Source organism: Pteropus medius, unplaced genomic scaffold, assembly GCF_902729225.1.
Source record: "Pteropus medius unplaced genomic scaffold, Ma_sr-lr_union100, whole genome shotgun sequence".
Classification (NCBI taxonomy): domain Eukaryota; kingdom Metazoa; phylum Chordata; class Mammalia; order Chiroptera; family Pteropodidae; genus Pteropus; species Pteropus medius.
In genome coordinates this window covers 10,920,059-10,940,485 of record NW_024342473.1, presented here as the reverse complement: position 1 = coordinate 10,940,485, position 20,427 = coordinate 10,920,059, and the positions used below count along the sequence as shown (strand labels likewise).

The following is a 20,427-nucleotide window of genomic DNA, read 5'->3' as shown; positions in this document are numbered from 1 at the left end:
TCTCCTGTTCTGGCTCACTTCCTCTCTCTGTAGCTGTTAGCAGCTGGATAAGGGGTCCTTGTAGTATAGGAAGTGCTCTGTTACTCAGATTGGGTCTGATGCCTGCCCTTGAACCAATCAACTGTGGCCAGAAGGCAAGATAATTGCAGAAGATGGCAGCTCCTACAACAAGCAAGTGGATGGAGCTAAGGGGAGGTAATTCTCAGAAGGCGATACTAAGAAGACAGTTCCCATGGCCACCTACAGCAGCTTCCTTGATCTTGACTTTCTTCATCTATAAAATGGGGACAAGTAATTGTGCCCCACCATAGGGCTGTTACGTGAAGTAAATAGCATAATATATGTAAAGTCTGCTTTATATAAACACCTATTTAATACATATTAGTACCTTTCTCTTTTTGTTTTTTTCAAGAGTATTTATAAAATTGGAAGCTATATCCTACACCAAAGATGGTAGAAAAGAAGGTAAAAATTTGACCTGAAAACTTCAGTTTGAAGAAGCGAGTGAAACTATTCAATTTTTTTTATTTTTAAAGATCCCATTGTCAGCTAGGTGAGACGTGTTCAGGAAATGAGGTAGGAGCGGGAGCAGAATGAACGGTTAGGAAGCTATTGCAATAGCCTAGTCCAGGCAAAAGATGCTCGTGGCTTGGTCCAGGGTAGTAGGAGTGAAGACAGAGAGAAACAAGTAGAACAGATCTGAGATATTATGAAAGTAGAATTGACAATACTTGGATGTGGGGAATAAAAGGCAGGCACAAATCAATAATAGCGCTTCAGTTTAAGGCTTAATTGCTTTTTACAAAAAAATTATCTTCATTTTCTTTTTCCTGGTTGTTTATTGGCTGATTCTTTTAAAAATATATTTTAAAATATTTTGTGCCTATTTTTGAATAGTCAACATTTTCACATGATACAAAATAAAAATATAAAAGGTATGCAGTGAAAATTCTCCCTCCCCCAACCACTGGGTCCTCTCCCTGGAAGCAACCTAAATTATGAATTTAATGTATTCATTCCAGGGACATTTTACACATATAGAAGCATATATATATATATATATATACATATATATACATATATATATACACACACACATACATACACACAAATACATATGGATTGTACATACATATGGAATATAGATATATTTCCCCCTAATAAATAATATTAGACACATTTTTCTGCACCTTGATTTTTCTACTTAAGAATACATCTTGAAGATTATTTCTGTCTTAATTATCTATTACTGCATAACCCCAAAACTTAGTGGCTTGTAATTAGTTTCTATAGGTCAGGAACCTGCGCTGCTTAACTGGGTCCTCTGCTCAGAGCCTCTCCAGGCTGTCATCAAGGTGTTGGCACAGTTTGCAGTCACCTTGAGCTTGACTGGGATCAGAGGCCAAACTCACTCATTAGATCGTTGGCAGGATCGAATTCCTTGGGAGCTGTTGGAACCAGTGGCTTCGTTCCTCTCAGGTCCTGGCCAATGGGTCTCTCCAACATAGAAGCTTACGTCTTCAAAATGAGCATGTTGAAAAGAGAGTACAAGCAAATCGAAAGTCCCAGGCTTTTTGAACTTAATCTTGGAAATGACAGCCATCACTTTTGTTGTGTTCTAGCTGTTAGAAGAAGGCATTAGGTCCAGTTGTTCCCCACCCCAACCCCAACCCCAACCACCATTCACATATGGAAACATTCACACGTATAAGGAGGGCACTAAACAAGGATGGACATACCAGGAGGCAGGGATCACTAGAGCTATTTCAGAAGCTGCTGACCGCAATTCTCTCGCAGTACATGATAAAAAGCATGCTTGGTCTGTTCTAGCACTGGACAAGTCCTTGTCCCTTCAACCAGGGCTCTACTGATAGGTTGCCTAGTTTATGTCTTTTACCTCCACTGGTTGGGAAACTCATGAGAGCAGCGGTCTTGTGTATATGATGCATGTAGCTGACGCTCAGCTAACACTATACTCTTTTGGATGTGGAAGGTGGAGAAAGGTTTCTCAGTTCTGTCTTAATCACGAGTGCACTTGGCGATAAACTGTTGCTTGTTCTTATGGATCTGTGGGTGCTTTGAATGGATGTTTTGGAAGATTTTTGGAACCCCAATCCAAAGGACCGTGCAAAGCACATTCAGACATGATTGCCACTTGGATAAAAACTGTGAAAAGGGCCTGGACCAGGCTGGGCTGGACATATACATTATATACTCAGTATCCTGGACTGTGCTGATCTTGGGCCATTCTGTTTTCCTGTAATTGTCCTGCTGTTCTCAAAGAGCAAGATAGAATGGAGGGTAAATTCCACCAAAGGAAAGTTCTCACTGCAGTCATCCTGGAAGAAAGACTGTGCTGGGCAGAAATTGAGAACTCAGGATGTGGGCTTTTGAGATGACAGGGAAGTTTGTTCTCTCCTTCTCTCTCCCTCTCTTCTCTTCCCCCGTCCCCTGCCCCTTTACTCTCTCTCTTTTAAGAAAATCGAGTCTGCTCTATAAGGGAAGACATGCTCTAACAACCCTATAGGTGAAGCTGAGCTGAACTTTGTGATGTGGAGCGATCTGGAGCTGACAGGTAGGTGGCCCTGTGAGATTACCTGGGTACCAGCCTGGGATCTGTGGTCTCTGAGTAAAATCACATTAGTCAAGGTTGTGAGGATTTCTCATGTTTTACTCTTCTTCCCTGGTCTCCAAATTTTGTCAGCTCCTGCTAGAAACTGTGCCTGTTTTGTATTAAGTATGATGCATTGAGAAAAGGGACCCAGCCATGCTTGGTGCTGTGTGTCTAAGAGGAGACTCAGTGGTGGCAGCCACCCACAGAGTATGGCCATGTCCAGCAGGACGGGAGTTGCAGAGGGTGTGGGGACATACTGAGGAAACTGGACAGGAAGAACATAAAGGGTAAGTTCTGGGGCTGGTGTGACCCCACCCCAGGGAGTTCTCCTAAATAGCTAGAGACATTCTGCAGGGGCTTAGTTCCCTGTGGGCCAGTAGGGTTCAAAAAAATTGTAATTTGAGTATTTAATGGGGATAAGACAGTTTATTATTGTTGAATAGAGAAATCTCAACATAGCCATTCTATTAGATATTATAGTAATAAAAATAGATAATACCAATAATCTAGCATGTCAACATTTTAATAGAACTTTCAACAAAATATTTTTACATATGCCCATCTCTAGTTGATCCTCAAATAATCTTATAAAATATGTAGATAGGTATTAGATTAATTGTTCTTATTAATTACCAGGATGAACCATTTAAATCTCCATATTTATAGATCAAATGTAGTTAAATATCAGCAGCCTAATATTATTATAATAATAATTATTACAATAATTATTATAAATAATAACACACATAGGTATCTCTTAAAAAAACATTATGCACCTGGCATATTGCTAAGCTCTTAACACATTTTATCTCATTCAGCTCTCACAAGAACTTGATGAGATGGGTACATAGTGAATATAGCAGTGCTCCTCCTGGGTACCCCATCAGGGCCCACACACCCATTCCCAGCTGCTGGAAATGCTGCCTACTGATGTCTTACAGGTCCTTCCCTCACTGGAGATTGTCTTAGGCCACAAGTTGCTGCCAAGGCAAGGCCGGGTCCCTGAGGGCAGTCTGCTACCAATCACTGGCCAATGCAAGAATGTAAAGGCCCGGCCTCTGCCTTTTTACTGGCCCGCATAAAACTCAGCCCTTGGGGCCATCCAAAGGGCCATCCCAGCCCAGAGCTTCCTGTGGTATCAGCAGAGGTCTTGGTTGCAACCACACTGGAACCAGCTTCTCTCTCTTCCCAATCTTGTCCTGTCATTTACTTACAGTTGTATCTCTCAAGAGCACTGCCTTGACAGTTCTCCATCTTAGAGTCTGCTTTCAGGGAACCCAAACCAAGACAGTGGGTTCCAGAAATGGTCCTGAGAAGTAGCAGTGGGATTTGGAGAGGGGTCCTTTGCCAGCCAGCTATCAGTGAAGACCCCAGCACTGATATAGAAAGGTTAATCCCTGGCAAAACACAACTTTATGATGGTTAAAGCTCACTGCTGGTGAACTGGGGTGAGATTTAGGTGGAAGGGGTCTCACTGGCTGGTGCAATGTCTGGCAATTGAGGGAAGTAGTGAATACAAGGACTATGAAAATAAATGACTGTTGCTGAGCTCATTGATTTGCTAAACAGTGGTAATGACAGTCTCAAAGTGAAAAATTACCAAGGGAAAAGGAAAAAGCCAGAGGATCTCCTGAGCAATATTTAAGGAAATCCTTCCTGCAGAGGAAGGACCAGGCTTAGGACTTAATGGGAAGAGTAGCTGAGCTCTTGAGGGGGTGGGACTCTTAGTCCTGACGGGCCTTATATGCTAAAGTCAGAGCCCATTAGGAAAGGGGTGGGACCCTCAGCCTTGGGTCGGGGAACTAAGAGTAAGTGTAGTTGAGCTCCTTGAACTCTCAGATTCTTCTGAACCCACAGGGCCTGCAGAAGTGACCCACTTCTTGTGGACTAATAGTGGTCCCTTTTGTAGGAAGATCACACACAGCTTCAAATGAGGCAGATGCCCTATAGGATAATGCTTGTCTCCCTCAGAACTTGCCTCCACCTCTTTTCTGACTCTGATGGAAAATAATAATCAAATCCCAACTGTACTGAGCCTGCTAAGGGAGGAGGGGGACTGTACGCTGAAGGAGTTACAGGATCTGGCTAATACATTCAGGCAGGAAGTGCACACAGAACTGAATCCTGAAGGAACCGGATCAAGAGAGGAGGAAGGTAAAGTTGGATAAGAGCAGGTGTTGATATGGAAGTACTCTACTATAATACAGGATTTAATACCTTGGCAAGGAACCCAGGAGATGGTGCTAACATACTTTAAAGATGAATTTTAGAAGGGTAGGAAAAGAAATTGCCCACACGAAGTGAGGTGAAAATGTCAGAACTGCTGTGACAAACAGTGGAGAAAGAGATCAAAAGGTTCAGAGTGGACATGCTAGAGTGTTTTAGTATATGTTAAAAAAAAAAAGAAAGAAACAATAAGCCAAAATGAAGTCATTTTTGCTAAGCCACATCGTCAAGCCAAAACTTAATACTTAACCTAATTGTAGTTTCAGCCTCTCCCAGGAGTGGAATTTTAAACTGGTCTGGAACTTCCTGATCAAGAGTGAAGCAATCTGCCTGATAAGACCCCCTGCTTTCTCCTAAGGCAGGAGTCCCCAACCCCCTGGTCAGACCTGGACATGTATTGGTCTGTGGCCTGTTAGGACCCAGGCTGAGCAGCAGGAGGTGAGCAGCGGGCGGGAGAGGGAGCGAAGCTTCATCTGTATTTGCAGCCGCTCCCCAGCGCTAGCATCACCACCTCAGCTCCACCTCAGATCATCAGGCATTAGATTCTCATAGGTGCACTGGTTCCTGGTGCCAAAAAAGTTGGAGACCACTGCCTTAAGGAAAAGCATTCCCGTCTGAAATAATCCACTCTTTTAACTTCTTAGTCCTGCCCCTTTTTTGCCTATAAAAGATTTCCATTTTCTACAACCCCTCTGAGCACCCTTCTAGATGCTAGACGGGATGCTGCCCAATTCATAAATTGCTTAATAAAGCCAATTAGATCTTTAAATTTACTCTGCTGAATTTTGTTCTTTAACATACACAAGGCCAGAAAACCCACCAGCCGACCCTATTCTCTGGGAGGCCCTGGAGAACACTCTATTTCTCAAAGCAATAAGGAATGAGCTGGGGGATGGGGTGGGCACCAGCTTTACTGACAGTAGAAGACATTACAGAACTAGGCTCCCGATACTCACAGGGATTATAGAATCCCAAAATAGTAGAAGTCAGGTGGTAGTGCTTAATCTTTAGAACCCAGGTGGGTGCAATTATTGCAATGAACAGCAAAATTGGAGTGGCATTCAGGAGGGCCTGACCCACAGAAAACTATGGATATGGTTAATAGAACACGGTGTTCCTAGGCAAAATAGATGGCTAACAGTGTATTGCTTAATTTAGACAATCAAAAGAAATCAAGGATGGTTGATCAGGGGGCTGAAGACAGCCAGCCCCAGCAAATGTCATGATCCCTTACCCCATTTCTGGACCTGAGCCATTGACTAAAGGACCTAAATTTATTCAGTCGTACTTCCCCCAGTTCTTTTCAAGAAGAATCCATGGTCATTTAGTTGTATAACTGAGCATGAGAAAGGGGGAATGGCAAGGGCTTTGAAGAATTGTTGGCCAGGGTCTGAAACTGACACTGAATTAGGGAATATGAGAGTCAGGTAACAGTGGCGCCCTGCGCTTGCATGGGCTCACAGTACGGTCATTGGATCCATGGGTCCGCTGTGGCTACATCACTGTCTTTGAATCTATACTTTGAATGGACATACTTGGCCATTGGTGGGACCCCAACATTGGTTTCTTAACTTATGGAATAAAAACTAGTATAGTAAGGAAGGCCAGCTGAAGTCTCTAAAAACTGTCTCCTTTCCCTGGTCAAGATCATAAATCAAATAAAGACCGTATCCCCCAGAGAATGGCAGGAATTAGTGCCTCCCTCAAAGATGAAAGAATACAGGGATGGTGGTCTCTGTCATATTTCCATTTAATTCACTGGTTAAAATGGCTGATGAGAGTAAACTCCACAAACTTCACCAAGTGGTAGCCCCAATTGTTGCTTTTATGCTAAGTACGTATCTTTACTGGAGCTGATCAACATAGCCTCCGATACCCGGTGCATGACTCTTGAACTGTTTATTGCCTCCTTTCCTGTTCCTATCAGAAAGGAGAATCAAAAGCAGTTCACATGCATGTGGGGCAGACAGCAGGATACTTTGCATCTTGCATCAGGGCTATGTTAACGCTCCCATCTTCTACTATAATATGGTCTGAAGAGACCTGGACAATCTGGACTTTCCACAGCACATTATATTAGTTCACCATATCAATGACAACGTGGTGATGAGGCCAAATGAGCAAGAAGTAGCAAGTATGATTCATTCACTCTAGAGGGTGGGAATAAGTTCTACCCAGATTTGGGCCCAGATACATCAGCGAAGTGTATAGAGGTCTAGCGGCCTGGAGACTTTTCCTTCATATGGTGGGACATTGCCAGCTTATGTGAGTCTGAGTTGACAGGAAACTGTTCCCCAAGCTGCAGGGAACTAGAAGTGTCTACTATATCCCATTTTACAGATGAGGCAACTACATCACAGAGAGGTTAAATAAATTGCCCCAAAACACAGAGCTGGTAAGTAGTGGATCTAGCATTAAAATCTAAGTCTGTCTGATTTCAAAGCCCATATTCTTTAATAACCATGTTATATAGCTAAGGATCCTGGGAACAGAGATTAAGTGGCCTCTTGTTACATATTGGGTTCTTTGGGGAGCAGGCTCTGAGACAGATTGGTGTACAGGAAGTTTATTGGGAAGTGCTCTCAGGATCAGCACGGGGGCAGTGAGAGAGGCAGGACTGGGCAGAGAGGCTGGGCTGTGATGCATCACCACATTACAGACAATCCCACAGGTTGCTCTGGAGCTGGGGTAGCTCTGCAGAGTTGTCTTCTGCTGGCAAGAGAGGGCCAAGCATTTATATTTCTGCATGGAGGCAGTCTTTGGGCTGCCCAAAGAAGAGGAGGTCACCTTGAGAGAAGTGGTTCTTTTTCAGCCAAGGGCAAGTCTCCCAGGGCACTCAGCTGAGAGCCATCAGCCTTCAACACTTCTAGCTGCTAAAGGAACAACAGTATCAGCCTTGGAGGGGGCTCTAAGTGACAGATCATAGGATCCACTACATCTCTTCAGGTATCCACTGCTAGTGGCTGAGTGGGAACACAAATGTTGGTCCTTTGACTCTAAACCTAACTAGGTTAGCCCTGTTTTTTTTCAGCTCCAAAACTTGCTCCCTTATCTCATGGTGCATGACAAAGACCATGAGTTCCTGCTGGGTACCATTGATTGGAAAGAAGAGTAAGCCACTCAAACGCGATCAAATGCGAGGGAGAGGTGCTGTGAAATAGGAATCTCATGGACATCTGAGGAGAGACAAATTTTATTCATTCAAAAATATTTATGGAGTGCACGCCAAATTCCAAGCTCTGCTCTAAGTGCTACAGAAACAAGAAGAAAGTGGCAAAGTTCCTGCCCCAAAGTTTCCTATCTATGGAAGAAGACGATGGATGGGAAAGCCCTCTTCCCCCAGGGCACCAAGCACACCCGGGTCTTCTGGAGAAGAGGAAGAGCAAAACACATCTTTTGTCTTTTCATGAAATGCCAATGGGGGAAATAACAGTTGATCTCTCATCTGATTATCTGCCACATGTAAGTTAACCAATAAGGAAAGGTTCGGTAATTGTTACCTCTGGGAGGGAGTAAGATGGGTGGAATGAAGCAGTAAACGTAAACTTTAATTTTCTTTTTCTCTCTCCTCTCTCTCTCCATCTCCCTCCCTCCCTTTCTTTCTATCATTTCCTTACCTGGGTATAGCCGCTGTATTTACCGGCTCGAGTCTGAGACAGTCCCTACTTTCTCCTCAGCTCTGGTTTCAGGTCTGGAACAGCAGCTGGAGCTTCCCTGCCCTTCCTCCCCTGTTGCTTCCCTCTGGGGACTCCTCCTGCTGTCAGCTGAGAAGGTGGAAGCAGGTACTTGAAGATTCCATAAAATGGGGCACATGTTTGGGGACTTGGGAGGAGGAAAGAGAGTAATTTTACAGACTTTTTACTCTATACAGTCTCTGCACTACCTGACTGTTTTATAACACATGTGATTTGTGTATTGTATATCTAGCTGTTGCTGCCTTTGTGAGGTTTTTTTTTTTTTGCTCGTTTATATCTTTTTTTTTTTTTTTTGGCATTGCAGAAAGTAGATTCTGGCTGACAAACCAGGCCTGGCTCGAGACGTCGCAGAGTAAAGACCTCTAGGCCAACACCTGCTTTTCGCCAAACTGTGGAGGCGGTCAGGCTGTCTATAGGAACCTGGGTCTCCTTGTCTAGGTTCTCCCTTTGTGAGCATCATGTCCCTCTCCTCTCCCACTGAAACCCATTTTCTTGAATGGCTCAGATTCTGATTATAACTCATCCTGTTAAGGACAAAGCTCTCTCCAGGTGGGTTTTCTTTCCCCTGGGGCCTTTGCACTTTATGCTGAACCTTCTTGTTCAGGGAGAAAGGCTCCGTGTCCTAAGAAAAGAACACTCAGCAACAGTTGGTGATACTAGTGATCCAGTGATGGCAAACTTTCCCTAGAGATGACTTGTGAGTCCCTTGAGGAAAGCCAGGCTGGCTTTGGAGACAAGTCATAGGATCTGTCATGGACAGCTTTGAATTGCTCCTGCGCAGCATTTATGCCCACTTTTCTGGTAACAGCACCACAGTTTGCCCAAGTAATTGGTTCCTCTTTCATCTGACAATCTTGGTGGTCCTGACCATCAAAGGACCCCACCATCCATGGGCAGGGATGGGCCATTACACCCGAGTTAAGCCAATCAGATACTCTCCTCCAGGAAGATGAATCTTGAGCAGATGAAGCAAAAACAAAAAATGTTTGGGGCTGATTCATCCTAGTTCTAGTGACTACCCTCTGGTGTCTGCCTCCCAGGTTCCTGGCATTGCCTTCTTGCTTGCTCTTCCAGAGCCTGGGGCTTCAGCTTTTCCTTCAGTTCTCTGTTGCCTCCGATGCTCCAATAATCAGTACTTTCTGATTAAGTTACCCAGAGTCAATATCTGTTGCTTACCACCTAAGACTCCTGACTAATATGGCACCTATGCCACCTAGGTCTTTTGAGCCCTATTTTCTCCCCTAACAAAGGTTCAGACTTTTCAATTTGTGTGTATGTGTGGTCTTGCTAACTCTGGCTATGTTTTATTTATGCTGTGGATGCTGTGTGAGCAGGAGTTGTGCAGGCCAGGTTAGGTATTAGGAGCTGAGATGTGGTGGAGTCAGTCAGATTCATGCCGTCAAAGTGGCATTGCAGAGCCATGGAAGGGGCTTGTGGCACATCCAGGCAGTGCATGAAGTCATCGGCTGCATAGACTGCATCTTTTAGAAGTGCCAATTTGAAGATTTTATGGGAGTAGAGAGACATGTTTTTTTAATATTATTTTAAATTAAATACATATATATTTTGGCATAGAATATAAGATTCTGCAGGAATTTTTATGAGAACACAAGTGTATTCTAAGAAATTTCCTACTGGCAGGAAGCCAATTCCATATGCATATCTAAATTTCTTGGCAGTATACATTCTTTTCTGCAACTATAAAGGGTTCTTTGGTGGAAATTTAGAAAAACACAGACCAAGGGCGTTGGGAGCTTTGACTGCAGTATACAGATTTTCCTAATCCAGGTCCCCTCCTCCATCTACCCTCAGATGCCTTTTAGGGTTGGGCTAGGAGAAGGGGCCTCTCAGAGTCCTATTATTTATGATAGCGTTTCATAGACCCTATTGCTACCCTGTTAAAAATGGGCGGCCTTTTAAAAATCATTCGCCAAGGAAAGACAGCCCCTGCTTCCTTCCATGGGTAAATGCAGAAAGCTTAAAATCAGTGTGGCGGGTTTTACAATAGAGAAGTCAGTAAAAAAAAAAAAAAAGCCCAAATCTCTCGTTTGTTCTGGGCATTTTCTACATTTAATCATTAAACCACAAGGCAAAGATAATATTATTCCCCTGGTATAAATGAAGATTTTGGGCTCAGTAAGGTTGAGTAAGTAACCCAAGGTCACACAGCTAATTCAGCCATTTTTCTTAACTATCATTCTTGTTCCATTTCCCCTTTAGAGATTGCACTCTCGGCCTGAATGGGGAACACATTAAATTCACAAAACTTCAGCCCGAATGGGTTTATTGTCTGCTGCCTTCTTCCCAATGGGAGCCCTCTGCTTGCTAAGATGACCCTGGCCACCTGGGGCTGGGAATGCTGGCGAGAGGCCCAGAGAAGAAGAGGATGGCTGAAGACAGTTTCCCCCAATGACCCTGTACTACAGAGGTTTAGATCGTGAGCTTTGAGGACAGACAGAGCTAGACTTTGAGACTCCACTCTCCTACTCATTGGATAGACAAGAGGGACAGGGCAGGGGGTACAGAGGGAGAGAAGCCCACTACCACCACCAAGCCACAGGCTCCAGAGGCCACAGTTAGGTTCAAAACCAACTCTGTTCCCAGTGTCTTTACAAAGAGGATCGGCAGCTGCTATACCACCCACAACATCTGACCAAAAGGCCTGCAGAATGTTACAAATTACAGAAAAGTTGATGGCAAAGAGGCTGTGCACCAGCTTGGCAGTCTGACCCTGGCTGAACCTGCTGCCTGGCCACTGGTTGTCATGACCTCATCTTGGCCTAAAGCATCCATGCTACAGATATTCCTGCCTCAGCCCTGATACTGCTGGCCTGGGAGCCCAGCATGGGGCCAGGACCACAGAACACTCTTCTGGACTCCTGGGTTGAAGTCCATAGTAGTCATTTCTCCTTGCTGAGGTCCCTTTGGTGGCGAGAGTGTTGTTTCCCTCCCCTGGCTTTTCCCAGGACGTCCTGTGCAGATGACAGTGGAGATAACTGTGCAAGAGGGCAGATGTCCCTTGTGTCCAGGTCCTGAACCTTCTGACCCTAAGCATGGGACCCTGGCAGCTGTGGATCTGGTACCCTCTTTGCAGAGGAGCTGGAGTTGGCTACTTGATTGCCGATTTAAAAAAAAATTTTTTTTTAATTTCCTTTCCATTACGTTTCTCTTAAGGGAAGAAATTTCACTGTGCACTGTAACTCAGACCACTTTTATGCTGTGCACAGAGTGCTACCGGTGAATATTCAGGTCCTCGAGAAACCACTAGTTTCTGCTGCTGGAGGGCAGGGGCCTCGTCTTAGAGGTACAGATGATCTGACTTGGAAAGGCCCTTGGGGATGGGCTGGTTGAGCCTGGAGAGGGGACTGGCTTATCTGAGAACCCAGGCCCAGTAGGGCCTGAGTTAAAATGCCCCATGGAGAGAGGAGCTTTGTCTATGTTCCTACTGCTGAATGTTCATCATAGGCTTTACCAACAGTTTGTTCTCAAATAATTTGTGATGAATGAATGGATGAAGGAATGAACAGACCAAGCGGACCCTGGAACTGGTTCTCCTGCTTCTCAAATAGGTGATCTTGCCTTGACCTTGCCTTGCTTCTCAAAGTGCCACTTTGACTGGAAATCAAAGCCAAACCAACTCTCCGGGTGGCAGCTAAGCCCCTCATGCTGCCACTTGTGACCTCACCAGCTGGAGTGACATCTCAGTGTCCCCATCACCTAACATGGTAGCCTTTGCAGAGAAGATGCACAGAGGAAGTTTGCCAAGTGAATGAATTTGTCAAATAGTTATGTGGATAAAATGTTCTGCCCTCCTAGCTATTTTTCTTCCTGGATAGAGAGCATGCAGGTGCTTGTCCTCACTTGGATCTCCCCAAAGCAGACCCTAAGACAAGGTTTTGGTGGTAATTTCTTATTTGGGAGGTGATCCCAGAAAGTTGAGGTAAGGGAGTGCAGGAAATGAGACAGAGAAGGCAGGAAAGTTATCCCTTTATTAAGGGATACAGATTAGCAGGTTATTCCTCTGGGCACGTGGGGCTCAGCCCCTTTGGGGACACTCTGAGGGGTCAGGAAGCTGTTATCCATAAACAGCTGTTCCTCTTTGGGTGACATTTACATCTGGGCTATTAATTTTCTGCGCTTTCAGCCTGCCCCATGCTCCTGCTCTAGAGAAAGCCCTCAGGCAGAGAGAAGCAGGCTTTGAGGTAGAAAGCCTGTGAACGTAGCAAATGTCCACCACAGCTATCGATGACCTCCAGGATGGGCCATGGGGATATGGATGGGACATTGACAGTGTCTGCCAGAGGGGTGTCTACACTGTCATCCCCTTTCCTTCACCACCAGCCTAGGCTGTCTGCAGGTAGTGTGCCTAGAAGGCTATTTAATGGGCACAGCCTGAGTCTATGACATTAGCCACATCCTAGACAGATAGCCATCTCCCTACAAACAGTCCAGAATGTCCCACTGAATTGATGGTTCCAACTGCTCTAAGGGGCTGGTGGATGATGAAAATAAAGCATTCCTTTCTCTCATGTTACTGTGAGTCTTCAAGGGGATGGGGAAGTCAGGCACCAAGTGGGGAGCACATCCAGAAGGCAGAGTATCCACTGGCCTGGGTGTCAATGGCTGCCACTAACTCATTGGGTGACCCTGAACAAATCACTTGGCCTCTCTGGGCTTTAGATGGCTCATCTAATATTAATATAATTGTGTCGTCATTATGACTGCAATTCACTTTCATAGTTTACAAAGCATGTTCACTCATCTGGAGTCTCATAGCTTCCTTATAGACTTGAGGCAGGTATTTTTAACTATATCGAGTTGAAACTGAGGTCTAGAGAGAGCTAGTGACTTTCTTAAGATCACACAGCTAAAAGTGCTAGCACAAGACCTTGATTTTGCTCTTCTTTAGCTAACATAAACACTCCTCCAGGGCCAGTCTTTTGTGAATTATGGCGAAGAGAGTGGAGACAAGATGATATGTTGAGTGACATGATGACATTTAAAGAGGAGTGATTTATTACCTCTAAAAACATTTTTTGAACCTTAGTGGAAATATTTATTTCTCCATTTATTCATTTATTCATGTATCTGTACATCAAACAAAATTCTGTGAGGCATCAGATATGTTCTAGACATGATGAAAGGGGTGGGGGATAAAGAAAAGTATCAGCTATGACTCTTGCCCTTAAGAAATTGCCAGTATGCAGGAAGACACACATTGAGACACAACTGTAGAAGAAAGTCACTTATTTATTTCTTTAATTTGTAAAAGTTTTTCAATTTTTCAATAACTCTTATGGGGAAAAAAATACCCATATGAAGACCTCTTCTATAGTAATCGAAACAACATGGTACTGGTACAAAAACAAAGATCAATGGAACAGAATAGAGAGCCCAAGAAAAAGCCATGCTTATAAGGTCAATTAATCTATGACAAAGGAGGCAAGAATACACAATGAGGGTAAAGACAATCTCTTCAATAAGTGGTATTGAGAAAACTGGACAGATAAATGCAAAAAGAAAAAGGAAGGAAGGAAGGAAGGAAGGAAGGAAGGAAGGAAGGAAGGGAAGGAAGAAGGAAGGAAGGAAGGAAGAAGAAGGAAGGAAGGAAGGAAGGGAAGGAAGGAAGGAATAGAAGGAAAGAGAGAGAGAGCGAGAGAGGAAAGAGAGAAAGAGAGAAAGAGAGAGAAAGAAAGAGAGAAAGAGAGAGAAAGAAAGAGAGAAAGAAAGAGAGAAAGAAAGAAAGAAAGAAAGAAAGAAAGAAAGAAAGAAAGAAAGAAAGAAAGAAAGAAAGAAAGAAAGAAAGAAAGAAAGAAAGAAAGAAAGAAAGAAAGAAAGAAAGACATTTCCTGTCTACAGCCATGCCACTCTGAACAAGCCCGATCCTGTCTGATTTCGGAAGCTAAGCAAGGTTGGGCCTGGTTAGCACTTGGATGGGAAACCACCTAGGAAGACCAGGTGTTATAGGTGTAAAAAATAATAATAATAAATAAATAAATAATAAGGGATTGTAAGCTGACAAGATCCTTGCAATCCATGAGGTCAACCAAGGGTTGCTTCAAAAAATTTTTAAAAAGAAAATAGACCATTTCTTTATATCACATACAAAAATAAACTCAAAATGGATTAAAGACATAAATGCAAGACCTAAAACCATAAAACTCCTAAAAGAAAACATAGGCATTAAACACTTTGACATTGTTTTAGCAATGATGTTTTTGTCTCCTAGGGTAAAGGGAACAAAAACAAAAATAAACAAATGAAACTATATCAAACTAAAAACCTTTTGTACCATGAAGGAAACCATCAACAAAATGAAAAGGCAATCTACTGAGTGGGAAAAGATATTTGCAAATGATATATTCGATAAGAGGTTACTATCCAAAATATATAGAGAACTCTACAACTCAACGTCAAAAACCAAACAATCCAATTTTTAAAAGGGCAGAGGTCCTTAATAGACTTTTCACCAAAGAAGACGTACAGATGGCCAATAGACATATGAAAAGGTGCTTAATATCACTAGTCATGAGAGAAATGCAAAGTAAAACCACAGTGAGATATCACTTCCCACTTGGGGTTCAGAACGGGCCTCCCTGAAGTGTGTTACTTTGGCATGTAGATTATATTGAGCTGAAAGCAATGAGACACCATAAGCCCAAGAGAAACTTTAACTTCTCCCTTAAAGAATTTAAATTGGGGCCTTGCCCATAATAAAAGTTATTATCAGAGATAACTTCTTATGACCTATCTACAAGGCAAAGTAAACATCTAATTATTGAATATCTGCACTTCTTACCATACTGCAGTGACCTTCCTCTCCTCTAAAGCTCCAGGTGCTTTACCTCATTCTTAGGTCAGAATGCCATATATACCTCATTTAACCTTCTTTCCCTGAACCTCTCATGTATGTAGAGTCGCTGACTTGCTCATATAGGTGGGGTTATCATATGTACGTATGTAATTAAATTCAGTTATTCTGTTTCATGCCAATTAATTATAAGACCAGAGAAAATAATCTAGAAGGGTAAACCCACTTGGTTTACAGAGCCCAGAAAGGGGCAGTATCTTCTTTGATGTCACAGGACAGAAAGAAGAAGTTTTGCTTAAGGTACCCACTCACGGAGCATGACTTCAGAGGCTTCTCCTACACCCATCTGTAAAAATGGCTATTATCAAAAAGACAACAAAGAATAAGTGTTGATGAGGATGTGGAGAAAAAGGAATTCTCATATACTGTTGGTAGAATTGTAAACTGTTGCAGCCACTATGGAAAACAGCATGGAGATTGCTCAAAAAATTAAAAATAGAACTACCATATGACCAAGCAATCCCACCTCTGAGTATTTATATGAAGATATCGGAAACACTAATTTGACAAGATATATGGGGATGGATGGAAAAGGTGAAGGGGATTAAAAAGTACAAATTGGCAGTTACAAAATAGTGACGGGGATGTGAAGTACAGCATAGGGAATATAGTCAATAATACTGTAATAAGTATGTAATAAGTATGGGTACTAGACTATTTGGAAGAATAACTTTGTAAGGTATATAAATGTCTAATTACTATACTGTATACCTAAAACTAATATAATATTGTATGTCAACTATAATGTAAAATCATTTTTTAAAAAGAGGAAGTTGGGGGCACACACAAGGAGGTAGGAGTTTGAGCATAAACTAGCAACTCACAGTTTTGTTGAGGGTTTGTGTGTGTGTTCACACATGCGTGTGTGCAGGGTATGTGGGGGTGTGCCTGAGCACATTCTCAGAGATCAGAATCCCTCCCACCACATTCCCCATCACGTCTCCCCAGTCACAGAAACTTTATAATCACATCCAGCCTGGGACTTAACCAAACACAGCATTCCACCACCCTCCGCAACTTCTTTGTTTGATCTTCCCCCTGGAGACACAGGTCATGAGGAAAAGAAGGGGAGGGGGGCAAACTGCAGGGAGTGTGTGTGGAGCTTCCTCTCAATGTCTTTTAATTCAGGAACTGAAAACAAGATGCCAGTTCCCCAGGCCTCCAGAGTTAGCTCTACCCTGCATTAAAAGAGCTCGGTCACAGAGCCCTGGAACAGGCGCCACTTTGGAGGTCATTAGTCCAACCCACTCGGTTTACAGAGGCCAGGAAAGGGTAGTATCTTCTTTGATGTCACAGGGCAGAAAGAAGAAATTTTGCTTAAGGTACCCACTCATGGAGCATGATTTCAGAGGCTTCCCCATCAATTGCTAATGATGCCTAAGCTGCCTTGCATAGCACCCAGCCTTTTATTCTACCATCAGAGATCTGCCTAACAAGCAAATGCACCAAGGGAGGGAGCTCAGTAAAGGAGGTGGATTTATGCTAGGGCAAAGATGACTGATATCATGGTTTTTGACACCAAGAAGTTTAGGTAGGGGGGCAGAGGAGAGGAGATCAGAAAGGCACTGGATTCTGCAAAGGCAAGAGGTGACCGGGGCCCAGTTTAGAGGGAAGAGAGCACGGAGCTGGGAAAGGCACCAAAGAGAAACCTAATACCTGCTTTGTAGGCCCCAGGTCCTGTGCCTGATTTTCTCTTTTCTCAGGAAAGGAAGTTGTGAACTTTCTAAGTGTCAAATCACTCTTCAAGTCTAATCCTGTTGCCTTCTAGAGAGAATGTGTTTTAGATTTATTTTCAAAGTGCATCTAAAGGTATCAGCTGGGTCATTCACTTCAGCTACCTGGGTCTGGTGGATGCCTCAGCTTTCGTGCACAGCAACACTTCCTTCCTCTAGCCCTGTGGGAAATGAGGTATTTCTCTTGGTGAGGTTTCTGTTTTGTCTTGTTTTGTTTTTGAATAATTTAAGCTCCCTGCTTTATGTTTCTAATCTCTTCATATTTTCAATATGAACATAGTTCTAAGGGCATTTTACATTCTCTGAGTGTATTGAAATTGTTGTTTATAATTTAAATTTAATTTAATCTTTTTCTTTCTTTAGTGTTTTTAATTACTTAAGAAATACATACTCATTGTAAAGGTTTAAAAAATAGAAAAGAATATAAAGTAAAAAGTAAACATCACTTTATCACTTGCTACTGCTAGAGGTAGCTACTGTTAACACTAAAGGGCGAGGTTATGAATTCCTGTAGGTCCCTGAGACCATTTCAGAGTGTCCACAAGGCCAAAGTTATTTTTATAATAGCAAGACATTATTTGCTTTTTTTTTTTTTTTTTTTTACAGTTTTAACATTTGCACTAATGTTACAAAAATCAAAAGTGGGTGAAACTGCTGGTGCCTTCCATCAAGGTATTGGCACCAAACTGTCCTAGTGGTCATTATATCCTTCACCACCAGACATTGAAAATAACAGAAGTATTGGTTCTCCTAAGAATGCCCTTGATGATTCATTTTATTAAATTTCAACCCTTGAATACCTGTCTTTAAGATGCTGTATAATGAGATGAGAAGTACACTCAGAGCACTTCAGCTGCATTCCAACTGGAAGAGTAACACTTGTGAAATTGTTTGACTTGCAAACTAAATTCAACTATTTTTTTTTTTCATGAAACACCATTTTTACTTGAAATAACAACTAACAGGCAAATTGTGGTAGTTCAAATTTAGGAAATTTTCAAACATTTTCTCAAAAGTAAATGAAATGAGCCTGTCTTTTCAGGGAAAACGGACAGTTTTTATTACTAGTAATGAAATTCAAACTTTCAAGCAAAAATTAGAATTTTTTCAAACAAAAAAGAAATTACATGCCACATCAGTTTTCGAAGAGTGCCCTATGACTTATATTCACTGTTGTGAGCTGGACATATTCCCAACACTTCAAGACTTAAGAGATGAGATTGGTGGTGATATTAACAAATGAGATTTTTAAAAATATTATTAATAAAATGTGTCAATATTATAAAGATGTATATAATTCAGTGAACCAGTATTTTTCAAATGACCAATGCATGATGTTATAAAATCATGCATGGGAAAAAGAATCATTTAAGTGAAAGACCAATGGATTTTAATGTAACAGAATAGGAAAAGTTCATTAACATGGTTTCAGAATCCACATTGCAACTAACCTTTAAGAAACTACCACTTGTTGAATTTTGGTGACCAACCAGAAAGAATATCCACAATTATCTGAAAAGGTTATTAGAATAATCCTCCCTTGTCCAACTACATATGTGCATGAGGCTGCATTTTCTTCCTGTACTTCAATCAAAACAATATATCACAACAGAATGAATGCAGAAGCATATATGAAAATCCAGCTGACTTCTATTATGCCAGATATTGTATATATTTGCAGAAATGTGAGGCAATGCCAGCATTCACACTAAATTATGATTTAATGTAGTTCATTTTCATAAAAATGTGACTTATGTAAACATGTAATGAGTTTCTTATCGTTATTTCAAATACATTAATAAGTACATTTTTGAAAAGTCTTCATTTTCATTTCTAATATTGTAAATAACACTAGACATAACCCACATAACAAAAGCTCTTTGGGATCCTCATCAATTAATGAGTATAAAAGAGTCCTGAGACCAAAGAGTTTGAAGAAATACTTATTGTTCCAAACTTCATCATTATTACATGTTCCGAACTTGATCATTATTACATGCTGATAAACTCAAGTCTAGCTCACTCTTTTTAGCTATTGCATATTTTTTCATAATTAACGATTTCCCTATAGATGGACATTTTGATTGGTTATAATTTTTCATTATTTTGTAATGAACAATGAATTTCCTTTGTACTTACATCTTACACATTTTTACAAGTATTTTTGTAAGACAAATTTCTAGAATTGTTGAACCAAAGTCTATGTATATTTAAGTAATTGACAGATACTTCTAAATTACATTCTAAAAAGATTTTATAATTTTAAACTCCAATCAAAAATGTGCAAAAGTGCTTACTTTCTTGTTTTCTTAAATCAAGTATTTATGTTTATTCTTTCCTTTCTTTTTCGAATATTTTGCCTCAGCAATGATTAGAGTGGGCTTACAATGGAAGTCCAAAAGAAGGATAAATTAACAAAAGATAGATAAGGAATAGGACTGTGAAGATGGGGTGTTATACTAGAAATCTAGATAAATAGAAGACATGATAGTTAAGCACTAAATTTTGCTCTGCCTTACTAGTTAACTAAGGCAAAAAAAATAAAAAGGGGGTGGATTTATATATTTTCCTTTATCTAATGTAGAAAGTCAATGAGCACCTAAAAAGGAAGATCTATTCTTAACATTTATATGCTAAGTATTTCCTCACATGAATTTCCCCCCCGCTTTATCTTTAAATTTAAATTTTATTTTAGCTTATTCTATTTTATTTGGTGATACCATCATATGGTTTTAAAATCTAAATAATATTAAACAGTACACTCTGGGAAGTCTCACTTTCATTCCATGCCCAAACCCTGTTCCTCTTGTCTAAGAGATAATCATTACTATTTATCTTTTCAGTGGTTTTGTGCGAATTCATGTGAATATAAATACATTTTTTATCTCTCTCCTTAAAAGTAACATTCTTTATACACTGGTCTATACTTCTTGTACATTGTTTTTTTTCACTTAGCAATCTATCCTGGAGATCATATAATATCAATATATTGAGGAGCACTGTCCAATACGATGGCCTCCTAGCCACATACGATTATTTAGACTAAAATTAATAAAATTGAAATTGAATTTCTTGGCTGAACTAATCACATTTCAAATGTTCAATGGCTACGTGTGGGCTACTGGCTACCATGTTGGACAGAGTAGAATATTTCCATTGTTGCAGGAAGTTCTTTTGGAAAACACTGATTATAAAGATCTTCCTCATTCCTGTTTACAACTAAATAGTAGCCCTTTGTATGGTTGTAACATAGTTTATGCTTCCAGTCCCATATTGCTGGACATTTGA

At 41.4% G+C, this 20,427-nt stretch overlaps 1 pseudogene; it reads left to right on the top strand.

The window, feature by feature from the left end:
* The first annotated feature begins 14,386 nt into the window (after window positions 1-14,386).
* Window positions 14,387-14,505, top strand: LOC120604709 (uncharacterized; annotated as a pseudogene).
* Window positions 14,506-20,427: the final 5,922 nt, after the last annotated feature.